Source organism: Bubalus kerabau, chromosome 1 (assembly GCF_029407905.1).
Source record: "Bubalus kerabau isolate K-KA32 ecotype Philippines breed swamp buffalo chromosome 1, PCC_UOA_SB_1v2, whole genome shotgun sequence".
In the NCBI taxonomy this organism is placed as follows: Eukaryota; Metazoa; Chordata; class Mammalia; order Artiodactyla; family Bovidae; genus Bubalus; species Bubalus kerabau.
This window is the reverse complement of record NC_073624.1, coordinates 50,633,172-50,655,508: the sequence shown is the minus strand read 5'-3', so window position 1 is coordinate 50,655,508 and position 22,337 is coordinate 50,633,172. Positions and strand designations below refer to the sequence as shown.

Here is a 22,337-nt window from a genome sequence, read left to right as displayed (position 1 = left end):
CTTCCTTAGATGCCCTCCTCATTTCTGCCATTTTGCCCATCAGTGACTCATAATCCCAGGAGCAATATAATACAGAGGTTACTAACTACTGAGTGTTCAAGAAGTGTACCATACTCTTCTAAACACCCTGTATGTGTGTTTTAGTCACTCAGTTGTATCCGACTCTGCAGCCCCATGGATTACAGCCCACCAGACTCCTCTGTCCATGGGATTCTCCAGGCAAGAATACTGGAGTGGGTTGCCATTCCCTTCTCCAGGGATCTTCCCAACCCAGGGATTGAATCCAGGTTTTCCTGCATTGCAGACAGATTCTTTACCGTCTGAGCCACCAGGGAAGCCCCTAAGGTCCCACAGGGCAGGTATTAATATCATTGCTCTTCCACACCTACTGCTCTCCCTATGGGTAGCTAATGATTATGCATGCTGTCAACATGCCAGACACTGTTATCTGAGTGCCTTACAAATATTATTTTATTCCTCATAACCTCCTTATAATGGAAGGATGATTATCATCCCAATTTTGTAATGGTAACCCTAAAGCACAGAGAAGTTTCATAATTTGTCCAAGGAAGGTCAACATAGCCAGCAAAGGGCAGAGCCAGCATTTGAACCCAGGCAGCCACATTCCAGAGGCCACACCCTTAAAAAGAGGTTCAGTTCAGTCAGTTCAGTCGCTCAGTCGTGTCTGATTCTTTGTGACCCCATGGACTGCAGCACGCCAGGCTTCCTTGTCCATCACAAACTCCCGGAGCTTGCTCAAACTCATGTCCGTCAAGTTGATGATGCCATCCAACCATCTCATCCTCTGTGGTTGGATGTGGGTTTTTGTTTTTTGTTTTTGTTTTTTTTTTTTTGCTAAAAATGGGTTAGCAAACTACAACCCATAGGCCAAATCTGGCTAAATCCAGCCTACCACCCATTTTTATAAGTAAGATTTGATCAGTACACACTTACACTCATTCATTTATGTATTGCAAATGTCCACTTTCATGCCACAACCAGAGCTGAGTACTGGAGATTGAGACCAAATGGGCTGCAAAGCTGAAAAAATTTGATACTTGGTCCTTTACAGAAAAGTGTGCTGTTCCCTGCCCTTATCGACTGTGGACTACCCTGAGATCATCATGAGTGTGCAGAGTGTGAAGGTATCCCCACAGTTAGAAGGGAAATGTCAACCACAAATTGGCACTTGCCAAGAGGATTTGCCAGCGACTGAACAACAACTTTGCCAACAAAGGTCTGTCTTGTCAAGGCTATGGTTTTTCCCATGGTCATGTATGGATGTGAGAGTTGGACTGTGAAGAAAGCTGAGCGCCAAAGAATTGATACTTTTGAACTGTGGTGTTGGAGAAGACTCTTTAGAGTCCCTTGGACTGCAAGGAGATTCAACCAGTCCATTCTGAAGGAGATCAGTCCTGGGTGTTCTTTGGAAGGAATGATGCTAAAGCTGAAACTCCAGTACTTTGGCCACCTCATGCGAAGAGTTGACTCATTGGAAAAGACTCTGATGCTGGGAGGGATTGGGGGCAGGAGAAGGAGACGACAGAGGATGAGATGGCTGGATGGCATCACCGACTCAATGGACGTGAGTCTGAGTGAACTCCAGGAGTTGGTGATGGACAGGGAGGCCTGGCGTGCTGCAATTCATGGGGTCGCAAAGAGTAGGACATGACTGAGGGATCGAACTGAACTGAACTCAACTACAACAGTAAGGGCATTTGCCATCAGCCTCTGCAGAGATTGAACCCTGTGCTGCTGCAGCTGCCGACCTTCAACACCCTCTGAGGGGAATTCAGGGTGGGGAGTGAGGCAGTGTGTGCGAGGGATTTAGTGATTTTCTAGATATGAAGAGATGCAAGGATTGGGATCACGCAATCAGTTCCTGAAAATATCTAGCCACCTGAAGTTCTGTTCCTATGTGTCTCTGATAAACCACAACTTTCCAGCTCTGCGTGGCTGTATACACCCTGTACTGCCATAGGTGCCAATGCCTCCCGCCTGGCCCAGGGAAAATACTCCATTAATATTCAGTGAGTGAGCAGTATGAGCATATCATACTGTGGTAAGGCCAGTCAAGTCTAGAGAAACAATTAGGTCGACCCCACCTGGGAATGTCCAATCTTTCTGTTGCACTTATTACAAGACTTTAGAGGTCTCCTTGCCATGATAACCTGCCCTATCAGCCTAAATTAATTTGAAGGTTTAGAGTGTTCTGAGGATGTCTTGATTGTCTTTGATACCAGTATGCTGCCCATCCCAACTTAGAGTATCTCAATGGTCTCCATCTAAACCCTCCATTCTAAGGGTTAGTCTCAAACCCAGGCTAAACTGCTTTGCCCTTGACCCTAGAGATCAGGGTCCTCAAGCCTTAAGACCTAGTCTTAATCAAAAGAATGATGATTTATAAGTTCGAGAATGCTGGTTAAATTCTGGCTGCTTCTCCATCATTCATGTGACCCTGAGCAAGTTTCTGCACATCTCTGAACCAACCGCAAGCTTCCTAATCAGTGCCATACAGTTTACTGCAGGGAGAGGACTCCTGCAGAGCTGCCCCACCACACAATAGGCCTCAGAGGATGGGCCTGATTCTTTTATGATGATGATGGAGACAGTTTAGAAGAGCTGTCTGCCGAAAGACCCCAAATCCATTATGCATGTTTTATCTTTGTGCTCCCAGGGTCTTGAATAAACAATGTCTTCATCCAGCTTTTAAAAGACACTAATTCCGCCTCAGAGTAACCATCCCCTCCCACCCCAACTGAAACTTGGCCGGCTCTATGCCTGGCTGCTGGCCTGAATTTCCAAACACTGTTGGTTTAGCATTTCTCAAATGTGCCCCCACTAACACTAGGAACCGGTCAGCTCTCCCTCCTCTCTGAGCTCAGGTCTGACCAGCACGGTGAGAGGTGCAGCCAGAAGTGCAAGGCCAGCCTGCCCGGCTCCCTCTGTGAAGCAGGGCGGTGCTGGGGTTCGTCTGCCTGGGACTGGGGGCACCTGTCAGCATTTTGCATGAGGGGGTGCACGCAGGGCAGATGCAGACACAAGCGGTGTGCTCGGAGACCGGGAGAAAGCGCAGTGGAATGAGGGGGGTATGGGAAATGTGAACAAAATATATTCTCCCAGTTGGCACTTGAGGGGAAAAAACAAGACCTTGAACGAGGCTTAGCAAAAAGCCACTACTCTGGGAAGCAGGAAAGAGCTCTGCCCTGGCAAGCTCTCCAGCTCACTCGCTGTGTGTCTTTGAGCAACGTACCTGCCCTTTCTGTGGCACTTTTACTTAAAGATAAATGGATTAGACTCAGCCACATTTTAAAACTCTTGCTTGGCAGCAGAATTCTTTTTCAAACAAAATTTTACTTTGAATTTTAATATAGAAATAGATGAAAGTGGGATTGATTCTTCTGTATAAAGATGGCAGGAGTAGAAAAAGGGGGAGCTGGAATCCTGCCTGCTAATAAGCCTTGCTAATAATCTGAAAGAGATCAGGAGGGACCTCTGTGGAAAGGGTTTGAGAACCATATGCCATGATAGATGATCTATAAAAACTTCAAGCGCTGGCAGCTTCTGATTCTGGCAGCTTCAGCTGCTACTGCTAATAACAGTAATTGTTATTGTTGTTAAGTCGCTAAGTCGTGTCCAACTCTTTATGACCCCATGGACTGCAGCACGCCAGGCTTCCCTGTCTGTCACCATCCCTTGGAGCTTGCTCAAACTCATGTCCATCAAGTCGGTGATGCCATCCAATCACCTCATCCTCTGTCGTCCCCGTCTCCTCCTGCTCTCAATCTTCCCTGGGGTCAGGGTCTTAACGGTAATGGCTTTTATTTATTGAGCACTTCCTTTGTGGTAGGGCTGGACTGGACTTCTATCTTATTTACTTTGAGAGTCAATAGAGACTCCTGATTCAGAGCCCTGATTCAAATCCCAGCTTCACCAATTTAGCAGCTGTGTGACCTTGGGCAAGTCCATTAATCTTTCTGTGCCTCAGATTCTTCATATGGGAAATAGATTGTTCTGAGTATTAAAGCAATTAATCTCCACAAAATGCTTAGAACAGTGCCAGGTACATAGTAAGAAACCTATGTTAGCCACTTTTCTCACAACTAAATAAATTGTTATATCTAATTTTTATAAGCACCACTCTGTTTCACAGATGAAAGGAATTGAGGCTCAGAGAGGTGAAGAGAGTGCCCCTAGGTCACACAATTAATAGGTGATGGAAGGAAGACCTGAATCCACGTCTGCTCAGCTGTGCAGCCTGTGGTCTTAACACTCAGCCAAAACTCTAGGGTTCTTGACCCTACAAGTAAGGGTCCCGTTTCTAGTATTTGCTTAAGGACTTCTGAGCCTAGAAGGAAGGATATTTAAAGGTGGCTACAGTAATTTATGCTTGCAGGAGTTCTGGTGTCAGTAGGGTTAGAGTCTGAACACCCTACTGAATGCATATTCCAAGCAGAAAAAAGGCGTTTGGTTGCCAGAGCCCAGGGCTAACTTACGGTCTTTATTAGAGAAAGGACATAGGCAGCCCCAAGCTAGAGCACAGAAGAGCGGAGAACTGGCTAACTTTTACCCCTCACTTGGAGGGCACCAGATAGGCCTTTGAGCAATTCACAAGCTGTACAAGGTTACACAACGACCCTCACTCTTCCCCTGCCTCAGCATTGGGTGGAGAGCAGCTCAGGGAGAGACTGAATTTGGCTGGATGAGAAAGATAAAGACTAGTCTCAGCCCTGCCCTGAAAGCTCTGGGTGAGGCGAAGGAGCAAGGGGGCCGCACAGTCAGGAAGTTCTGCCAATTGCGCAAAGCAAATGCAAGCCACACAGTCACTTTATCTCTTTGTGCTTCCTTCTTTCTCAGAACAGAGGGTGGCAATAAAAGATGGCTGTATGGCTCTCTCCGGGTAGCTGAATGGGAGCCAAAGCATCATATGGTGACCAAATGCTCTGACTGCCCACTGCAGAGCTGCTGCTGCACATTATTAAATGGCACCAACCTCTCCCCTGACCCCTGATCCCTGGAAATGAATAGCCACCCACCCACCCAGAAAGCCCCAGTATGCTGCCACCAACAGAGGCCCAAACACTGGCTCCAGCATTAAGAGAAATCAGAGGGCGTGGCATGGTTGTAAAAATCTGGCCTTAAATTCAGACAGAGCTGGTACAAATGGCAACTCCACCCCTCATGCACAATAAGACTTTGGGTTCAAGTCTGAACCTCTCTGAGCCCCAATTTCCCATCCCTAAAATATAACTTATGTACTGACCATGCAAGGAGGATATAAGAATTATCTGTAATAAATGCAAAGTGCCCAGTATGGTACCTGAGACACAGTAAGGGCTTTAAATTAGCTATATGCATAGTGCCTGCACTTATTCAATGAAGACTGACTCCCAGCCTGCTGAGAACCAGCCACAGTAAATATGATGGGGGAGGGTTAAGTTGTTTCCCTGAGTGCCACTTCCATCTGAAGGGTGAGCAGTTTTCTAGGTGAAATGGGGAGGAAAGAACTTTCCAAGCAGAGGGAACAGAATATGTGAAAACCTGTGATGGGAAAGAATAGGTGAGGGTTTAAGAATTGTGCAAGAATTGACAAGGCTGATGCAGAGAGAGCAGGAGGAGGCTAGCAGGGTGGGCAGGGACAGACCACAAGAGCTACAGTCAAGATTTTGGTCTAAGCGTACATGGAACATATTGAAGGGTTTTAACTGATGAAGTGACACAGTCAAATCAGTGTTTTAAGAAGCTCACTCTAAAAAGAGTATATGCTGTATGATTCCAACTTTATGACATGCTAGAAAAGGCAAAACCATAGAGACAGAAAAATAAGATTAGTTGCCAGGGGTTAGGGAGGAGAGAGGATGAATAAGCAGAGCACTGGGGATTATTAGGGCAGTGAAACTGTCCGGTATGATGCTATAATGGTGGATATATGTTATATATTCATCAAAACCCACAGAATGTATGACACCAAGAATGAACACTAGCGTAAACTATGGGCTTTGGGTGATAACGATATTTCAGTGTAGCTTTGTCAGTTGTAATAAACGTCCCACTCTTGTGGTGGACGTGGATAATGCGGAGACTTGTGGTGGGGAGGACAGGGGGCATATGGGAACTCCGTGTACTTTCCTCTCAATTCTGCTGTGAAGCTAAAATCTCTCTAAAAATATAAAGTCTATTAATTCAAAAATAAATAAAAGAGAAAAAAACTCAGTTTGGCTGTGGTATAGAGCATAGACTGGAAGCCAGCAGGGGAGACCGCAGAGTTAGGTTTTTCTGTTGTCTTGCTGGGTTCCCCGGGGACAAGTTACATAAGCCGTGAGAGCTCCAGTTTCTCCGTCTGTGGTACAGGGACAAGAATATAAAGTGACACAAGGTACAGCACATGCGTTGGGTTCACTCTGGCAGGACGTGAAACAATGAGCTCGATGCTGGGAAGACAGTGTCAGGACGCAACGCTCTTTGTGGGGGGACAGTGGGTATCCTCTGATGGTGTTCCATAGCAGGTAAAAAGTCTCAGTGTCTACTGCCAGGGGCAAAAGTATTTATAAGGATGTATGGCCCAGGTCTAAAGCTGTGTTTCATGCTTTGGGGGAAATAAATTATAGCAACAGCTAAGATTTATTGACTACCAACTACATCAGTTCAGTTCAGTTGCTCAGTGGTGTCCGACTCTTCGCGACCCCATGGACCGCAGCACGCCAGGCCTCCCTGCCCATCACCAACTCCCGGAGTTTACCCAAACTCACAGTTTACCAAACTAACTACATCGCAGGTCCTATTATAAGGCCTTTTACGAATTAGTGCTTCTCTTTAGGACCTACTATTATCTCTGTTGTATCTGGGCAAACTGAGGCCCAGAAAGGCCCATCAGCTTGCCCAATGTAAGTGACAGAGCTGGTTTAAAATAAAATGAAGGGGGATTTCCCTAGCGGTCCAGTGAATCGGACTCTGCACTTCCATTTCAGGGGGCACAAGTTCAATCCTTGGTTGAGGAACTAAGATCCTGCATGCCACATATCACAAACAAAAAAAGTAATCAATTAAAAAAATTAAAAAGATACAAACCCAAGTTAATTGTGGAAGTAGGTTGTGTAAGCATAGAACCGTCATGAAATGGCATGAAACAGATTAGCTGTGACCAAGGACCCAATCGTGGGGGAAGCATTACGGTAGAGCCCTTAACAGCCATGAGTTTTGAATTAGCCTTCCTAGATTTAAATCCTGGCTCCTCCACTTTCCATGTGACCTTAGGCAAGTTGTTTAGTCACTCTGTGACTCAATTTCTTTATCTGTAATATAGGAATAGTAACAGGCCATACAGTTTTTAATCAATGTATGTTTCAGAATAAAGAAGGACAATAGAAACTTCTAAAAGAGCAAGGCTGGGGTTTCAAATGGGGGTGGGGCTCAAACCTGGCAACCAACCCACAGTTATCAAAGACCACGATAGAGACTGGCAACGACGAAAACATGACCTCTGCCCTCAAGGACCTCCCAGTCTGGGTGGGAGGATAGGTACAAATGCAGAAAATAACAAATGTCAAGATGTAAGAATCAGTTATTCAAACAAAATGGTGCTAGTCACCACGCTAGCCAGTAGGAATGCAGAGACTGGCAAAACAGACAAGATCCCTCCCCTCAAAGAGCTTATAGGCAGGGACCACAAACAGACACAGCAGCAGTGCTGACTGCTGTTCATTAAAATACAAAGCAGGGAGTGGCTTAGAGATCCACAAGGGAGGTTATTTCAGAGAGGATGGTCAGAGAAGGAAGTGGTGGCATCTGAGCAAAGCCAAAAGTCGTGAGGAGTGAGCCATGTTTATATCTGGGAGAAAGCCACTCAGTTGTGTCCGACTCTTTGCGACCCCATAGACTGTAGCCCATCAGGCTTCTCTGTCCATAGGATTCTTCAGGGCCACCAGGGTCCTCTGTCCATGGGATTCTCCAAGCCAAAAATACTGGAGTGGGTTGCCGTGTTCTCCTCCAGGTGATTTTCCTGACCCAGGGATTGAACCTCCATCTCTTATACCTCCAGCATTGGCAGGTGGGTTCTTTACCACTAGCACCACCTGGGAAGCCCTTCCCGGGCTGAGAATAGGAGGTGCAAAGGCCCTGAGGCGGGGAGAATACATGTGACCTGTTTAGAGAATGGCACAAAAGAGGAGGATTGGTGTGGTTGATGGGAAGGAAGGGGGAGACAGAAAGTCTAGACTACAGGGGCCTACAGAGCATAACCACGACTGTGAACTCCACTCTAAGAGAGATGCGAAGAACTCATGGGCTTGGCATCTGATTTAATTTCAGAAGAATCACTCTGGCTTCTGTGTGGAGAATGGATTGAATGGGGCCATGGTGAATTAAAGTGTCCTCAAATTCTTAGCTGCTCCTTTCATCAACTGGGGGGGTCTCATTAACTCTAATTGCCCCTGGCCCTGTCTCTGACCACTAGCATGTGGCAGAAGTGAGGCTATGGAGCTTCTAAGTCTGACCTGTTCAGATATTAATATTTACACCTTCTATCCTCTTGTAACTTGTCCTTCTGTAAAGCAGCTGCCATATGAGAAGTCTGACATCCTGAGACGACACTGCTTTGAGGAAGTGCAATAGCCACGGGGAGAAAGAGGGAACAGGTGGAGGAGCATCGAGGCACCAGAGACATATGAAGGTGACAGGACTGTCCAGCCCAGCCAGCCAGAGGCCAGGCACAGAACTGCCCATCCCCGCCCGACCCAGATTCCTGACCCACAGGCCGCAAGCAAATAAAACGACTGAGGTTTTAAGCCATCAGGTTTGGGGGCAGTTTGTTACACTGCTACTGATAATTGAGACAGAGGCAAGGAGGCTAAGGAGAAGGGTACTGCAGAAATTCGGGTAAGGGAATGAGGCGATTTGGTCTAAGGTAAGAATGGTGGTGTGTGTGTGTGAGTGTGTGTGTGTATGTTTGTCAGTCGCTCAGTAGTGTCCAACTCTTTGTGACCCCACGGACTGCAGCCCGCCAGACTCCTCTGTCTACAGAAATCTCCAGGCAAGAATACTGGGGTGGGTAGCCTATCCCTTCTCCAGGGGATTTTCCTGACCTAGGGATGCAACCTGGGTCTCCTGCATTGCAGGCAGATTCTTTACTGTCTGAGCCACCAGGGAAGCAGGAATGGTGGAAGGGAATAAAAAGTGCTGACGTGAGAAAAAGTTACACACCCATTATCACCATCAGGAGCAACTCAGGGGTCTGGAGACCCCATACCCATCGGGCACGGTGCTGCCTGCTTTCTCTCTGCCGCTCCCTCGTTCAATGAAGGGTTGATTGTCCAATGACTGACTTCCTTGTTAGAAACTTCACTTCCATCAAGACAAACACTACAGAAGGTAAAGAGATATTGTCCAGAATGCCCCCCAAATAGGCTTAACAGCATAGAAAAGCTCTTTATTAGCAAAATGAAGACATGTCCCAGAAAAACTGTTCATCTTAGCCTAACATCTAATGTGTATGCTCTACTTCATAATTTAGCAAGCATGCTCATACCCATTGCCTCTTTTGATTCTATCTACTGTTCTATGAAGTCAGAAATGCCACCTCAAACACAAATGAGGAAACACTCAGAAAGGAAGCAATTACTATTCTATAGCCCCATAGTCAGAAATCAGTAGAGCTTTGAACCTGTAACTTCTCTACACAAGTTCAATTTTTTTTATATGACTGTTCTAAAATTTCCACACTTATTTTAAAACCATACAGATTAATATCAAAGGATCATTCCGTGTTAGTTGTCTGCTTGCAGCTCTTCTTCACAGGCTAGCTGTACAATGGATTTTAACACAGAGTCCTTGGACTCCTGGTCTTGAAACCTTGTAGGTAGAGCTTGACAATAAACAGATTCTCGGGCCACACCCAGGAAACAGACTTTCTGGTAACGGGGCACAAGCATCTGTGTTTTAATAAATAAGCTGGAGTGGGGAGAGGAGTCTTAAATTATTCTCCTTCATGGGAAAGGCTGAAAGTTACTGAACTGCTAGGTCAATCAGCCCTCAGGAAGCAGACAGACATGCTTAAATGAAGAGACAGAGTCTGACATTTAGCAAACTGTAAATGGATTGCTCCTCCATGCTGTCTGGGTGAGGAAGGGATACTAGACAGTCTCCTCCTTCCCCTCCACCAGACTCACCCTGGGAGTCAGGAAAGGAAGAGTGTGCAGGATGAGTCGTGGGGTGGGAGGGCGAGGAAGGGGCAGGCTGAATACCAGCAGAGCACCCACTGTTTCAGGCATTAGCAGACTTTCCCATTTGGCCCTCAAAGTAGGCAATACTTCCATTTTACAGTTGCAGAATGTGGGAGTCAGGAAGTGAGGTTACTTGGGCAGTCATACAAACAGTAAGTGCGGAATGCAGATTCAAAGCCAGGGCCACCTACCACCAATGCTAGTGTTGCTTCTGGTATCAAGTTCTGCCACGCAGATGGAAGGGTAGTGTGATGTGAAGACATCGGAGTCTGAACCCCACACTCCTGCTCATTCACTTTGTGACCACAGACCTAGGTAGGCCCTACCCTTCTCAGAAAGTATCCCTTCATTTCATTAAAAAAGGGGATCAAATTACCTGCCACTGAGGAGTTCCCAGGTACCCAGCAGCTTGTTAGTAAAAGGTGATTGCTTCTGAAGGCAAAACAGAATGCCCAAATCAAAAGGGTGAAGTGAACATTGGGCAATTTCTCCCCCCAGATGGTGTCAGGCTGGGAGCAGGTGCCCGGGAGGGCGGAGTGGACTCAGCACTGGAGCCATTCCTGGGAGTGGCAGCAGCAGGTGGGAAGGAAGGTGCGTGTGGGGAGGGCAGGGGCTCTCTGAGGGCCTCCCAGGTCTCTCGTCCCCAGTTCTATGATCCTGGGAAGCAGGAGCCACACTGTTTTTCCCCATCAGTGCACCGCTCCCTCTCCTGGGGGAGTTGGCAGATCTGCAGCTGGCCTGTTGGCTGGAGACGCATGGGCAGCGGAGCCTGGCATTTCTTTACAGGCTCTCACTGTCTCTCTCTTGTGCTGCTTTCTTCCCGTTCCCACGCCCCACCTCTGCAAGTCCCCAGGGATTCTGCTTTCTCCTGCAGTGCTGAGGGCAAAGGCCCTGGACGATGAGATAGACCGGGCCTTCCCCCTCCAGGGCTGCTCCGCTGGGACCCTCAATGCCTCATTGTCTCTGGCCTCCCAGACCCCATCCCCTCCCGGGGAGAGAACGCGGTGGGCGGTGTGCTGGTCAGCAAGTCCATGCCTGGTGCAAGCTGGCTGGCGTCCTCTCACTGGTGAGCTTTTTATTTTGCAAAGTTGTGGGATTCTTATTCATTCGAAGAGTCGGTCAGTCTTGAATGCCTTCAGCAAAGATTTCGGCACTGTGCCAGGTGCTGGGGGTACCGCTTATAAAAAGAGTCCTTAACCTGATCCTCAAGGAAGGTCTAGTTAGTGGGAGGCATGAGAAGTAAATAGCAATTACTAATCTCCTGAAGTGATCACAGTAAGGGATGAGCAGTAAAGGCAAGAACATGTTAGTTAAGGGCTGTTTCATTCCTTCATTCACTGAACAAATAGTTACTGAGAAACTGATATGCGACAGGCACAGTTCTAGGGGCTGGGAATACAGAGGAAGCAAAACAAAGTCCCCGCCTACATGGTCTTCTCTTCTAGAAAACGATACAATAAAATAAATTACGTAATAGCATACCTTATCTATATTTGTAATATAATCAATACATTATATAATCAATAAAAATATTAATATACATTATAATAATTATAACATTAACATTATTAATGTGCTTCCCAGGTGGCACTAGTGGTAAAGCACCTGCCTGCCAATGCAGGAGACATAAGACATGTGGGTTTGATCCCTGGGTCAGGAAGATCCCCTGGAAGAAGGCATGGCAGCCCACTCCAGTATTCCTGCCTGGGGAAACCCATGGACAGAGGAGCCTGGAGGTCTATAGCCCATGGGGTTGCAGAAACTTGGACACAACTGAAGAGATTTAGCACACGTGCAGGCATGCACAAACTAATTACATAAAGCATACAATTGGTATATAATAGTTTATATTATATAATAATATTACATTAATATGTTGTATTAATGTATCTAATCTATTAGCTATCAATCATCTATATATCATCCATCTATTTATTTACCTATCCACAGTTTTAGGCAGTGACAACTGCTTGAAGGAAAAGACTACATAGTTGAGCTTCGACTGTGGGAATGGCATGGTCTGGCAAGGTCTCTCCGAGAAGGTGGCATCTGATCAGATATTTCAAAGGAAGTAAGAGTGTGTGATATAGTGACATCTGTGGAGTGCTTTCGGAGAAGGCAATGGCACCCCACTCCAGTACTCTTGCCTGGAAAATCCCATGGACGGAGGAGCCTGCTAGGCTGCAGTCCATGGGGTCACTAGAGTCTGACACGACTGAGTGACTTCACTTTCACTTTTCACTTTCATGCACTGGAGAAGGAAATGGCAACCCACTCCAGTGTTCTTGCCTGGAGAATCCCAGGGACGGGGGAGCCTGGTGGGCTGCCGTCTATGGGGTCGCACAGAGTCGGACACGACTGAAGCGACTTGGCGGCAGCAGCAGCAGCAGAGTACTTTAGGAGAAAGGAAGAGCAGGTACAAAGATTGTCCCTGAAAGGTACAGACACGGTCTTACCCACTCATGTGTTTAACTCTCGGAACTAAGGGTACTTCTCACTTCACAGATGGGGAAACCAAGAGCTGGGGAGGTGGAAACACCAACTCAAGGCCTCCCAGCTTGCAGCAGGGAGAGCTGGGACCCACTCCAGGCGGACTGCTTTGCCCAGGTAAGGGGACTTTTGGCTGTGAAGCCACCTACCTGGGCAAGTCCTAGATGCTTTTTTGCAAAGAGAGGGGTGCCAAATTCAACTTTGCGGAAGAAGGCAGAGAAAGGCATACGAGTAAACCAGGTTGAGGGGGGTCTCTGCCTTCCTCCTTGGCCTCTTCTGGCCCCAAAGCTGCCCCTCACCTGTGTGCACATCCATTCAGGGTCAAGAGAGAGAGAGGGTAGCACCTCTCCCAAGTCCACATGGCTCACTCTGCTCACATTATTTATTCTACGCAGGTCTCCTCCTGCACGAAGCCTCTCCTGATGACTCATCTCAAATACCAATCACCTTTGAACTCTTCTTTGGCTTCAGCCTTTGCTCACAACCTGCCATTAGACTGCATATTTGTTTTCTAATTTGTTGTCAGTTTCTGTAGCTTAAATCTCAGCACCACAAAAGCTATTGTCTGTTTTGTCCACTATTGTATCCTCTGTGCCTGGCACATCTTCAATGAGTGAAAGAAAGGAAAGGAGGAAAGCTCAGTGAGTGTGTAGCCACTTAAGATAATTAAAGGAAAGAGAATTAAAGGAAACTTTTCCAAACAGACACAGGCACCAAGAAGGGAGAGCAGAAACTGGGCTCTTTGTAATTTGCTGGAGGCTACCTGGCACTCTAAATTTGCTCAATAAATATTTGTTGCATGAATGAATATCCGGAATTTGAAACTCCAAGTTCAGGAAGCTCAGAAGACTTTGAGCAATTATGTGTGAAATAAACATGATTTTATAATATTCTCTGGTGAGATGTCTGAGAATTCTCAGGACAGAGGTTCAGGATGGAGAGCTGATCCTGACACAAAAGGATGATTTAGACAAGACATCCTCCTCCCTGACCCCTGGGGCACAACTTGCCTGTCTGTAAGATGAGGACGCACAGAAAACTCTAAGGGACTCTTCTAACTCGGGACCTCTAAGACTCTGTAAAGTAACTTCTCCTCTGGGCCAGGCTCACACATCTCCGTCTTGCCCCAAACATTCTCCCTGGAAACACTAAAGCTAGAGCGGGTACGGGGGCGGGTAACTTCTGAGAGTCTTCAGTGCCTCTCTTCAAGTTCTTGTGTTACTTATGCTTGCTGGCTCCCTCTCTTCAACCCTCTCTGAGGTCTGACCTTCTAATGAGCAGAGACACATTATCAGCCGCCGTGGTTTGAACGGGTGCCTGTAATTTAGTGTTGCCTAATGCTGGACACTGAGAGCTGGGCTTGCGTAATTAGGCTGGGACCTCATTAACGTCTGCCTCCTTGGGTGTTTTTCATTCTTGGTTTCTCCTATCCTGTATTTTGAATCCCATCTGGCTGTATGGACACGGCTGCCCTTTTTTTATTGCTCCATTGTGAAGCCAGGCTTGAATCTGGGCCCAGAATGGCCACAGCCATCCACAAAGCATGAATCTTAACATGCCCTGGAATGGCCCCTGCTCTGCTCTCTAAATACAATTACGCAATTTTACTGACAACCTGGGTTGTCTAAGTTGCTCTTGAGCACCTCAAGCTGGCTGGCAGTCCACTCTAAGTTTAGGTGTTTGACAGAAACCAGAGTAAGGGGTGCTATCAATTTAATTACTACAATTACCCATGATTTAGCCAATTCATGTGTAATACTTTGCCATTTACAAAACACTAGTAGAACCTGGCCTTGAGCAGAGACGTGGGCTGTCTTGTTTACCGGAGATCCCTAAGAAAGTTATTCTCTTCTGGCACCCGCCTGCCCCCACCCCATTCTTCACTGCCCTGCTCTGAGCCCCAGGAGACTGAACTCTGTGGACAGTTCTATTGGGCTCTTTTGCTCACTGGGCCAAAAAGAGGCCCAAGCAGGAGACTGGAGGGCAATGGTGCTTCTTCGTAGTGCCCACCCTGCTTCAGTGCCAAGACCTTGGAGGAAGTTAGTTCCTCGACAACTACTGCTTCAATTACATGGCTCTCCTGCCCAAGTATAGATGAAACCTTCCAGAGTGAGTCTATTCTACTTCCTCTCCTTGTCCCTTCATCCCTAATGATGATAATGGCTTCCTGCTGTTGTTATTGGATGCCCCATGTTCCCTGAGTCCCAATATTCTTCTGTAAGTGATTGCTTCATTAAAATCTCTTTATTTAAATTATTTGGGGGTGTATTCTGTTTTCTGCCTAGCGCATGTCTGATACAATTCTTAATATCTGAAATGGAGCCTGGAACATAGAACAGGCCCTTAATAAACACCTGTGGGATGAATGAATGAACAAACTTTCACATATAACATCTCATTTAATTCTTTTGAGACTATGTAAAATAATACAATCAACTTTTATAGATGAAAAAGCAGAGAGAGGTAGAATCTCATATCTGAGCAACAGATTTCTGAAGGAGAGCAACACACATCCTGTACCCTAGATGAGCCTAAGCCATCCTCAGCACCCAGGAGAAATCTCTACTTCCTGCTGTTTCCTGCACAGACCCAGAGTCCACTCAAGTCAGCCTGGGGTGGGCTAAACAGGACTGGTGCTGAGAGTGGACAAAATTTATGGATTTAAAGACATTTGGGAACTCACTTGGCAAAAAACCAGAGACCTGGATTCAAATCCAAGTGCTACCCCTTTCTTCTAAAACGTGTATATATTCAAGGTGTACAGCGTATTGTCATGTGTTTAAGGGACTTCCTGGTGGCTCAGACAGTAAAGTGTCCGCTTACAATGCGGGAGACCCAGGTTCAATCCCTGGGTTAGGAAGGTCTCCTGGAGAAGGAAATGGCAACCCACTCCAGTATTCTTGCCTGGAAAATCCCATGGACGGTAGAACCTGGTAGGCTACAGTCCATGGAGTCCCAAAGAGTTGGACACGACTGAGGGACTTCACTTTCACTTTCATACATATACTATAGTCAGTATGCTATACATTAGGTCTCCAGAACTTATTCATCTTATAACTGAAAGTGTAAGTGTAAACCCCTTGACAAATATCTCCCCTTTCCTCCCACTCACCAACACTAGTCACCACCATTCTATTCTTTGTTACTATAATTGCAAATTTTTTAGATTTCACATATAAATGAGATCATGCAATATTTATCTGTCTCTGACTTAATTCACTTAGCATAATGTCCTCTAGGTCTATCCATGTTATTGCAAATGGCAGGACTTCATTTTTTTTTAAGGCTGGATACCATTTATACATACATACACAAACACACATATATATATAATTTTTTAAATCCATTAATCCACTGATGGACATGTGGATTGTCTCCACACCTTGGATACTATGAATAATGTTGCAATAAACATAGGAGTAGAGATATTTTTTCAACATAGTGATCTTATTTCCTTTGGATATGACCCAGAAGTGAGATTTCTGGGTCATACAATAGCTTTATTTTTAATTTTTCAAGGAAACTCCATACTGTTTTCCATAATGGCTGTACTAATTTACACTCCCACCAACAATCCACAAGGATTCTCTTTTTTCCACATCCTCACCCACACTTATCTCTTGATTTTTGATATCAGTCATCCTAACAGGTGTGAGGCGGTATCTCATTGTGGTTTTGATATGCATTTCCCTGATGATTAGTGATGGGGAGCAGCTTTTCATAGACCAGTGGCCATTTATATATCTCATTTGGAAAAAAAAAATGTCTGTTCCGATCCTTTACCCATTTTTGAAATTAGGGAGTTTGGTTTTGCTATTAAGTTGTTATGAGTTCTTTATATATTTTGGATATTAACCCCTTAGAAAAATGGCTTGCCTTTTCATTTTGTTGATGTTTCCTTTGCTGTATAGACTTATTTTTAGTTTTAGATTAGTTTTCTTCCTGTGATTTATTTCTGGTTTCATATAACTGTGGTCTGAACAAATATCTGATGTGACTTCAATCTTATTAAATTTGTTAATACTTGTTTTGTGCCTAACATATAATTTATTCTGGAGAACGTTCCATATGCACTTGACAATGTATATTCTGCAGCTCTTTGATGGAATGTTCTGTCTATGTCTGTTGGGTCCATTTGGTCTAACATATAGTTCAAGTTTAATGTTCTTATTGATTTCTTGTCTAAATGATCCAGTGATGAAAGTGGGGTCTTGAAGTTCTCTATTATTATGGTATTGCTATCTACTTTTCCCTTCATATTTGTCAATATTTGCTTTACATTTTTATGTGCTCTAATTTGGGGCACATATATATTTACAATTGTTGGATCCTCTAAACAGATTGCTTTTTCATTGTATGATGTCACTTTTGTCTCTTATTACAGTTTTTAACTTAACGTCTATTTTGTCTGAAATCAGCACAGCTATCCCTGCTCTGTTTTGGTTCCTATTTGCATGGAATATCTTTTTCCATCCCTTCTCTTTCAGTCTAAGTATGTCTTTAAAGCTAAAGTGAGTCTCTTTTAAGCAACATCTTTTTTCTTTTAATTCATTCAGTCATCCTATGTCTTTTCATTGAAAAATTTAATCTATTTACATTTAAAGTAATTATTTAAAGTATCATTGCCATTTTGTTTATTTACTGTTTTATTTTCTTAGGCCATCCTCTATGGCATGTGGGATCTTAGTACCCTAAGCAGGGATTAAACCTTCACCCCTTGCATTGGGAGCATGGAGTCTTAAGCACAGGACTGCCAGGGAAATCCCTGCCATTTTCCTAAATGTTTCTCGGAAGGTTTGCAGTTTCTTTGTTCCTTTATTCCTCCCTTGCTGGTTTCCTTCATGATTTGATACTTTTCTATGCATGCATGCTAAGTTGCTTCAGTCGTGTCCAACTCTTTGTAACCCTATGAACTAGCTCTCCAGGGTCCTCTGTCCATGGGATTCTCCAGGTAAGAATACTGGAGTGGGTTGCCATGCCTTCCTCCAGGGGATCTCCCCAACCCAGGGATCGAACCCTGGGTCTCTTATATCTACCTGCACTGGCAAGCAGGTTCTTTACTACTAGCAATACCTGGGAAGCCTACTTTTCAGTAGTAGTTTGCTTTGAATTCTTTGTTTTTCTGTTTTGTGTATCTCCTATAGGGTTTTGCTTTATGGGTACCATGAGGCTTACATAAAACATTTTATAGTTACAACAGTGTATCTTAAGTTGATAACCACCTAACTTTATTTGCATATAGAAACTACTCTTTTACTTGCCCCTCCCTACAGTCTATGTTTTTGATGCCACAATTTATATCTTTTTATTTTGTATATTCATTAATGAATCATTGTGGCTATTGTTATTTTTAACACTTTTGCCTTTTAACCTTTTTACTGGACTTAAAAGTCATTTACACACCACCACTATAGTATTAGAGTATCCTTAGAGTATTCTTGAAAACTGCAAGTGAAAGTTGCTAAGTCGTATCTGACTCTTTGCAACCCCCTGGACTATACAGTCCATGGAATTCTCCAGGCAAGAATACTGGAGTGGGTAGCCGTTCCTTCCTCTAGGGGATTTTCCCAACCCAGGGACTGAACCCAGGTCTCCCACATTTCAGACAGATTCCTTACCATCTGAGCCACCAGGGACGCAGTCTTTATCTGACCAAATACTTACCTTAATCAGTTTTATAAGGGCTTCTATGATGGCTCAGATGGTAAAAAAAAAATATGCCTGCATTGGAGGAGACCCTGGGTGAATCCCTAGGTTGGGAAGATCCCCTAGAGAAGGGAACGGCTCCCCACTCTAGTATTCTTGCCTGGAGAATTCCATAGACAGAAGAGCATGGAGAGCTATAGTACACGGGATCACAAAGAATCAGACATGACTGAGGCACTAACACTTTCACTTCTTTCATCAGTTTTGTTTTCATTTTACTAATGAGTATCTTCTTACTTTTCTAAGCTCCCACTGTTTAAATTCAGATTCTGGGATCTCAATACTTGTCTAATGGTATTTGTGCACTGCTCATAATGTATACTACTTTAATGCCTCTCTGTGTGCATGCGTGCTATGTTCTTTCAGTTGTGTCCAACTTTTTCAATCTTACGGACCACAGCCTGCCAGGCGCCTCCGTCCATGAGATTCCCTGGGCAAGAATACTGGAGTGGCTTGCCAGGCCCTCCTCCACGGGATTTTCCCAACCCAGGATCAAACCCGTGCTCCTTATGTCTCCTGCAGGCAGGTTCTTTACCACTAGCACTACCTGGGAAGCTCTTACTGCCTCTTTAAGCAGCTCTAACTATGAAACAGTCTTCCGCTTGTTAAAGAGGCAGTACAGTAAGTGGTGACACAAACACTACGGGAACAAGAACCTAGGCCTGAATCCCTTACTGGCGGAGACCTTGATTCCATTACCCAACTTCAGTCTTCTCATCTGGAAAATGTGGATGGTAATACTTACCTTTAAAGTACACACTTTACAGGGCTGTTGAAAAGGATGAAATGAATCAATACATGTTAAGTGCTTGGGACAGCGCCTAGCACATAGGAAATGGCTATAAAGTGTTGGTTAAGTAGATAAAAATTCATGAATTCTGTATGTGCAAGTCAAGCTGGCTTCATCAAAAAGGACTTTTTTTTTTGGCTCTAGTTTGGAGATGAGCCTTGAGTCAAGAGCTTGAATAACATCATCAGGTCATTGACTCTTATTCTCTATCTTTGCTGTGTTTTCCTTTGCTTTTGCTTCATTCTTGGCAGATCCTTCCCTCCAGGACAAACAGCCATGGCCACCAGCAGCTCCAGGAGACCATTCCACTGGCTCAGCAGCCCCAGCAGAACAAATATGTCTCTCACCCAAGAATTCCAGCAAAGGTCTCACATGAATTCTCATTGACTTGGCTTGGGTCCCAGGCTCTCCCTGCTAAACAGTGGGATATTCTGATTCTAGGCAAGGGAGAAAGCAAGGGAATTCCAGAGAAACATCTACTTCTGCTTCATTGACTACACTAAAGCCTCTGACTGTGTGGATCACAACAAACTGTGGAAAATTCTTAAAGAGCTGGGAATACCAGACCACCTTACCTGTCTCCTGAGAAACCTGTATACAGGTCAAGAAGCAACAGTTAGAATTGGACATGGAACAATGACCTGGTTCAAAATTGGGAAAGGAATAAAACAAGGATATATATTGTCAGCCTGCTTATTTAACTTATATACAGAGTATATCATGTGAAACCCCAGGCTAGATGAATCATAAGCTGGAATTAAGGCTTCCAGGAGAAATAGCAACAATCTCAGAGATGCATATGATAGCACTATAATAGCAGAAAGTGAAGAGGAACTAAAGAGGTTCTTGATGAGAGTGAATTCTTGATGAGTGAGTGAAGTCACTCAGTTGTGTCCAACTCTGGACCTCATGGACTGGAGCCTTCCAGGCTCCTCCGTCCATATGATTTTCCAGGCAAGAGTACTGGAGTGGGTTGTCATTTACTTCTCCAGGGGATCTTCTCGACCCAGGGATCGAACCCAGGTCATCTGCATTGCAGGCAGACACTTTACCATCTGAGCCACCAAGGAAGCCCTGGTGAGGCCCCTGATGAGGGTAAAAGAGTGAAAAAGTTGGCTTAAAACTCAACATTCAAAAATCTAAGACCATGGCATCCAGTCCCATCACTTCACAGCAAATAGATGGGGAAAAAGTGGAAACAGTGACAGATTTTATTTTCTTGGGCTCCAAAATCTCTGCAGATGGTGACTAAAACCACAAAATTAAAAATTGTTCGCTCCTTGGAAGGAAAGCTATGACAAACCCAGACAGCATATTAAAAAGCAAAGACATCACTTCGTAGACAAAGGTCCATATAGCCAAAGCTATGATTTTTCCAGTAGTCATGTACAGATGTGAGAGCTGAACCATAAATAAGGCTGAGCACCCAAGAATTGATGTTTTTAAATTGTGGTACTGTAGAAGACCCTTGAGAGTCCTTGGACAGCAAGGCGCTCAAACCAGTCAATCCTAAAGGAAATCAACCCTGAACATTCACTAGAAGGACTGATGCTGAAGCTGAAGCTCTAATACTTTGGCTACCTAATACAAAGAACTGACTTATTGGAAAAGGCCTTGACACTGGGAAAGACTGAAGGCAAAAGGAGAAGGGGACAGCAGAAGATGAGATGGTTAGAGAGCATCACCAACTCAACGGGCATGAATCTGAGCAAACTCTGGGAGATAGTAAAGTATAGGGAAACCTGGTGTGCTGCAGTCCATGGGGTCACAGAGTCAGACATGATTTAGTGATTGAACCACAACAACAACTTGAATCCACTACTGCTTCCAAGGGTGAATCTCCCCTACAATGTTTGGGTGTCCTCTGACCATGGGAGAAACAAGGATACGATATGGGGGACAGAAGTGTTGTGAACTGAGGGACAAAGAGTAGTCCAATGTCCCTGCCCATCTATGGTTAAGGGTGGCTGAAGACATTCAGTGGCCTCAGGTGAGGGACTATTTACCAATTTCTATAGAAAAATTTCAGTATTTTAATAACCAGTACCACTGTACACACCATTCAGATTATCAGCCTGTTGATATATATTGATTTAAATTTATCACATTAGTGGTGTTATTTATAATACCTGTTCTGCATTGGCTTTTCTCCTTTTGTCTTCTCTTATTATTTCTATTTTTCTCTTATCACCTTTAAGTACTACATTTCATTTCTATTTTTAGTAACTACCACAGAGATAAAATCATTTTTAACTTCTTGAAGCCTATTAATAATCAATTAATTATTTGGAAATATTAATGTATACTACTGGAAATATTAATAAATATTTCCTCTTTGATAATACAAGGGCCTCAAAATATCTTAATTCTATTTAACCCCAGAATCTACTTACTGTGGTATATTTTAATCCTTCATTTATTTTTCAAATCCATAAGACATTATTATTACTACTGTTTTTTGAAGATAACATTTATTAACATTTCCACCTTCTTTGCTCTTCACATCTTCTTGCTGCTTTATGTTATAATGAGATCATTTTCTTTTTCTTAAAGTACATACTTCACTATTTCCCTCAGTGAGGTCTTCCTGAATATTTTATTTTGCTTATTTCATAAAATACTTTCACTTCATTAACACCTTTTCAATGCTGTTTAATATGTCATTAAACACAACACTTGTAATAATGTTGGTTATTGTAGTTTTCCTTTCTAGACATTCTTTTTGATTTTAATAAAATTTGTTCTGTCATTTTTTTATAGTTTCCTATTCCTTGCAGACATCTTCCAATCTGATTTTTTTCAACTTAATATGTAGGATTTTTTTCTTTTAAGAACGTGTGTCTGAGCATTCCAATATATGGCGTCTTTTGAAGGTATCTTTCTGCTGTCTATATTTCCTGTTTCTTCTCATTCATGGACTTCCCTGGTGGCTCAGAGGTTAAAGTGTCTGCCTGCAATGCGGGAGCCTGGGTTCGACCTCTGGGTTGGGAAGATCCCCTGGAGAAGGAAATGGCAACCCACTCCAGTATTCTTGCCTGGAGAATCCCATGGATGGAGGAGCCTGGTGGGCTACAGTCCATGGGGTCCCAAAGAATCGGACACGACTGAGTGACTTCACTTTCACTTTCTTCTCA

At 44.3% G+C, this 22,337-nt stretch overlaps 1 protein-coding gene and 1 long non-coding RNA gene across 2 annotated transcripts in view; one reads left to right on the top strand and one right to left on the bottom strand.

Moving 5' to 3' along the window:
* SYN3 (synapsin III) overlaps positions 1-22,337 on the bottom strand; it is a 492,105-nt gene that overhangs the window by 376,219 nt on the left and 93,549 nt on the right. The window lies entirely within an intron of this gene.
* Positions 7,677-13,529, top strand: LOC129647728 (uncharacterized). Its single transcript, XR_008712465.1, has 4 exons — positions 7,677-8,047; positions 8,554-8,874; positions 12,723-12,824; positions 13,103-13,529. It is a non-coding gene; the product is annotated as an uncharacterized LOC129647728 (long non-coding RNA).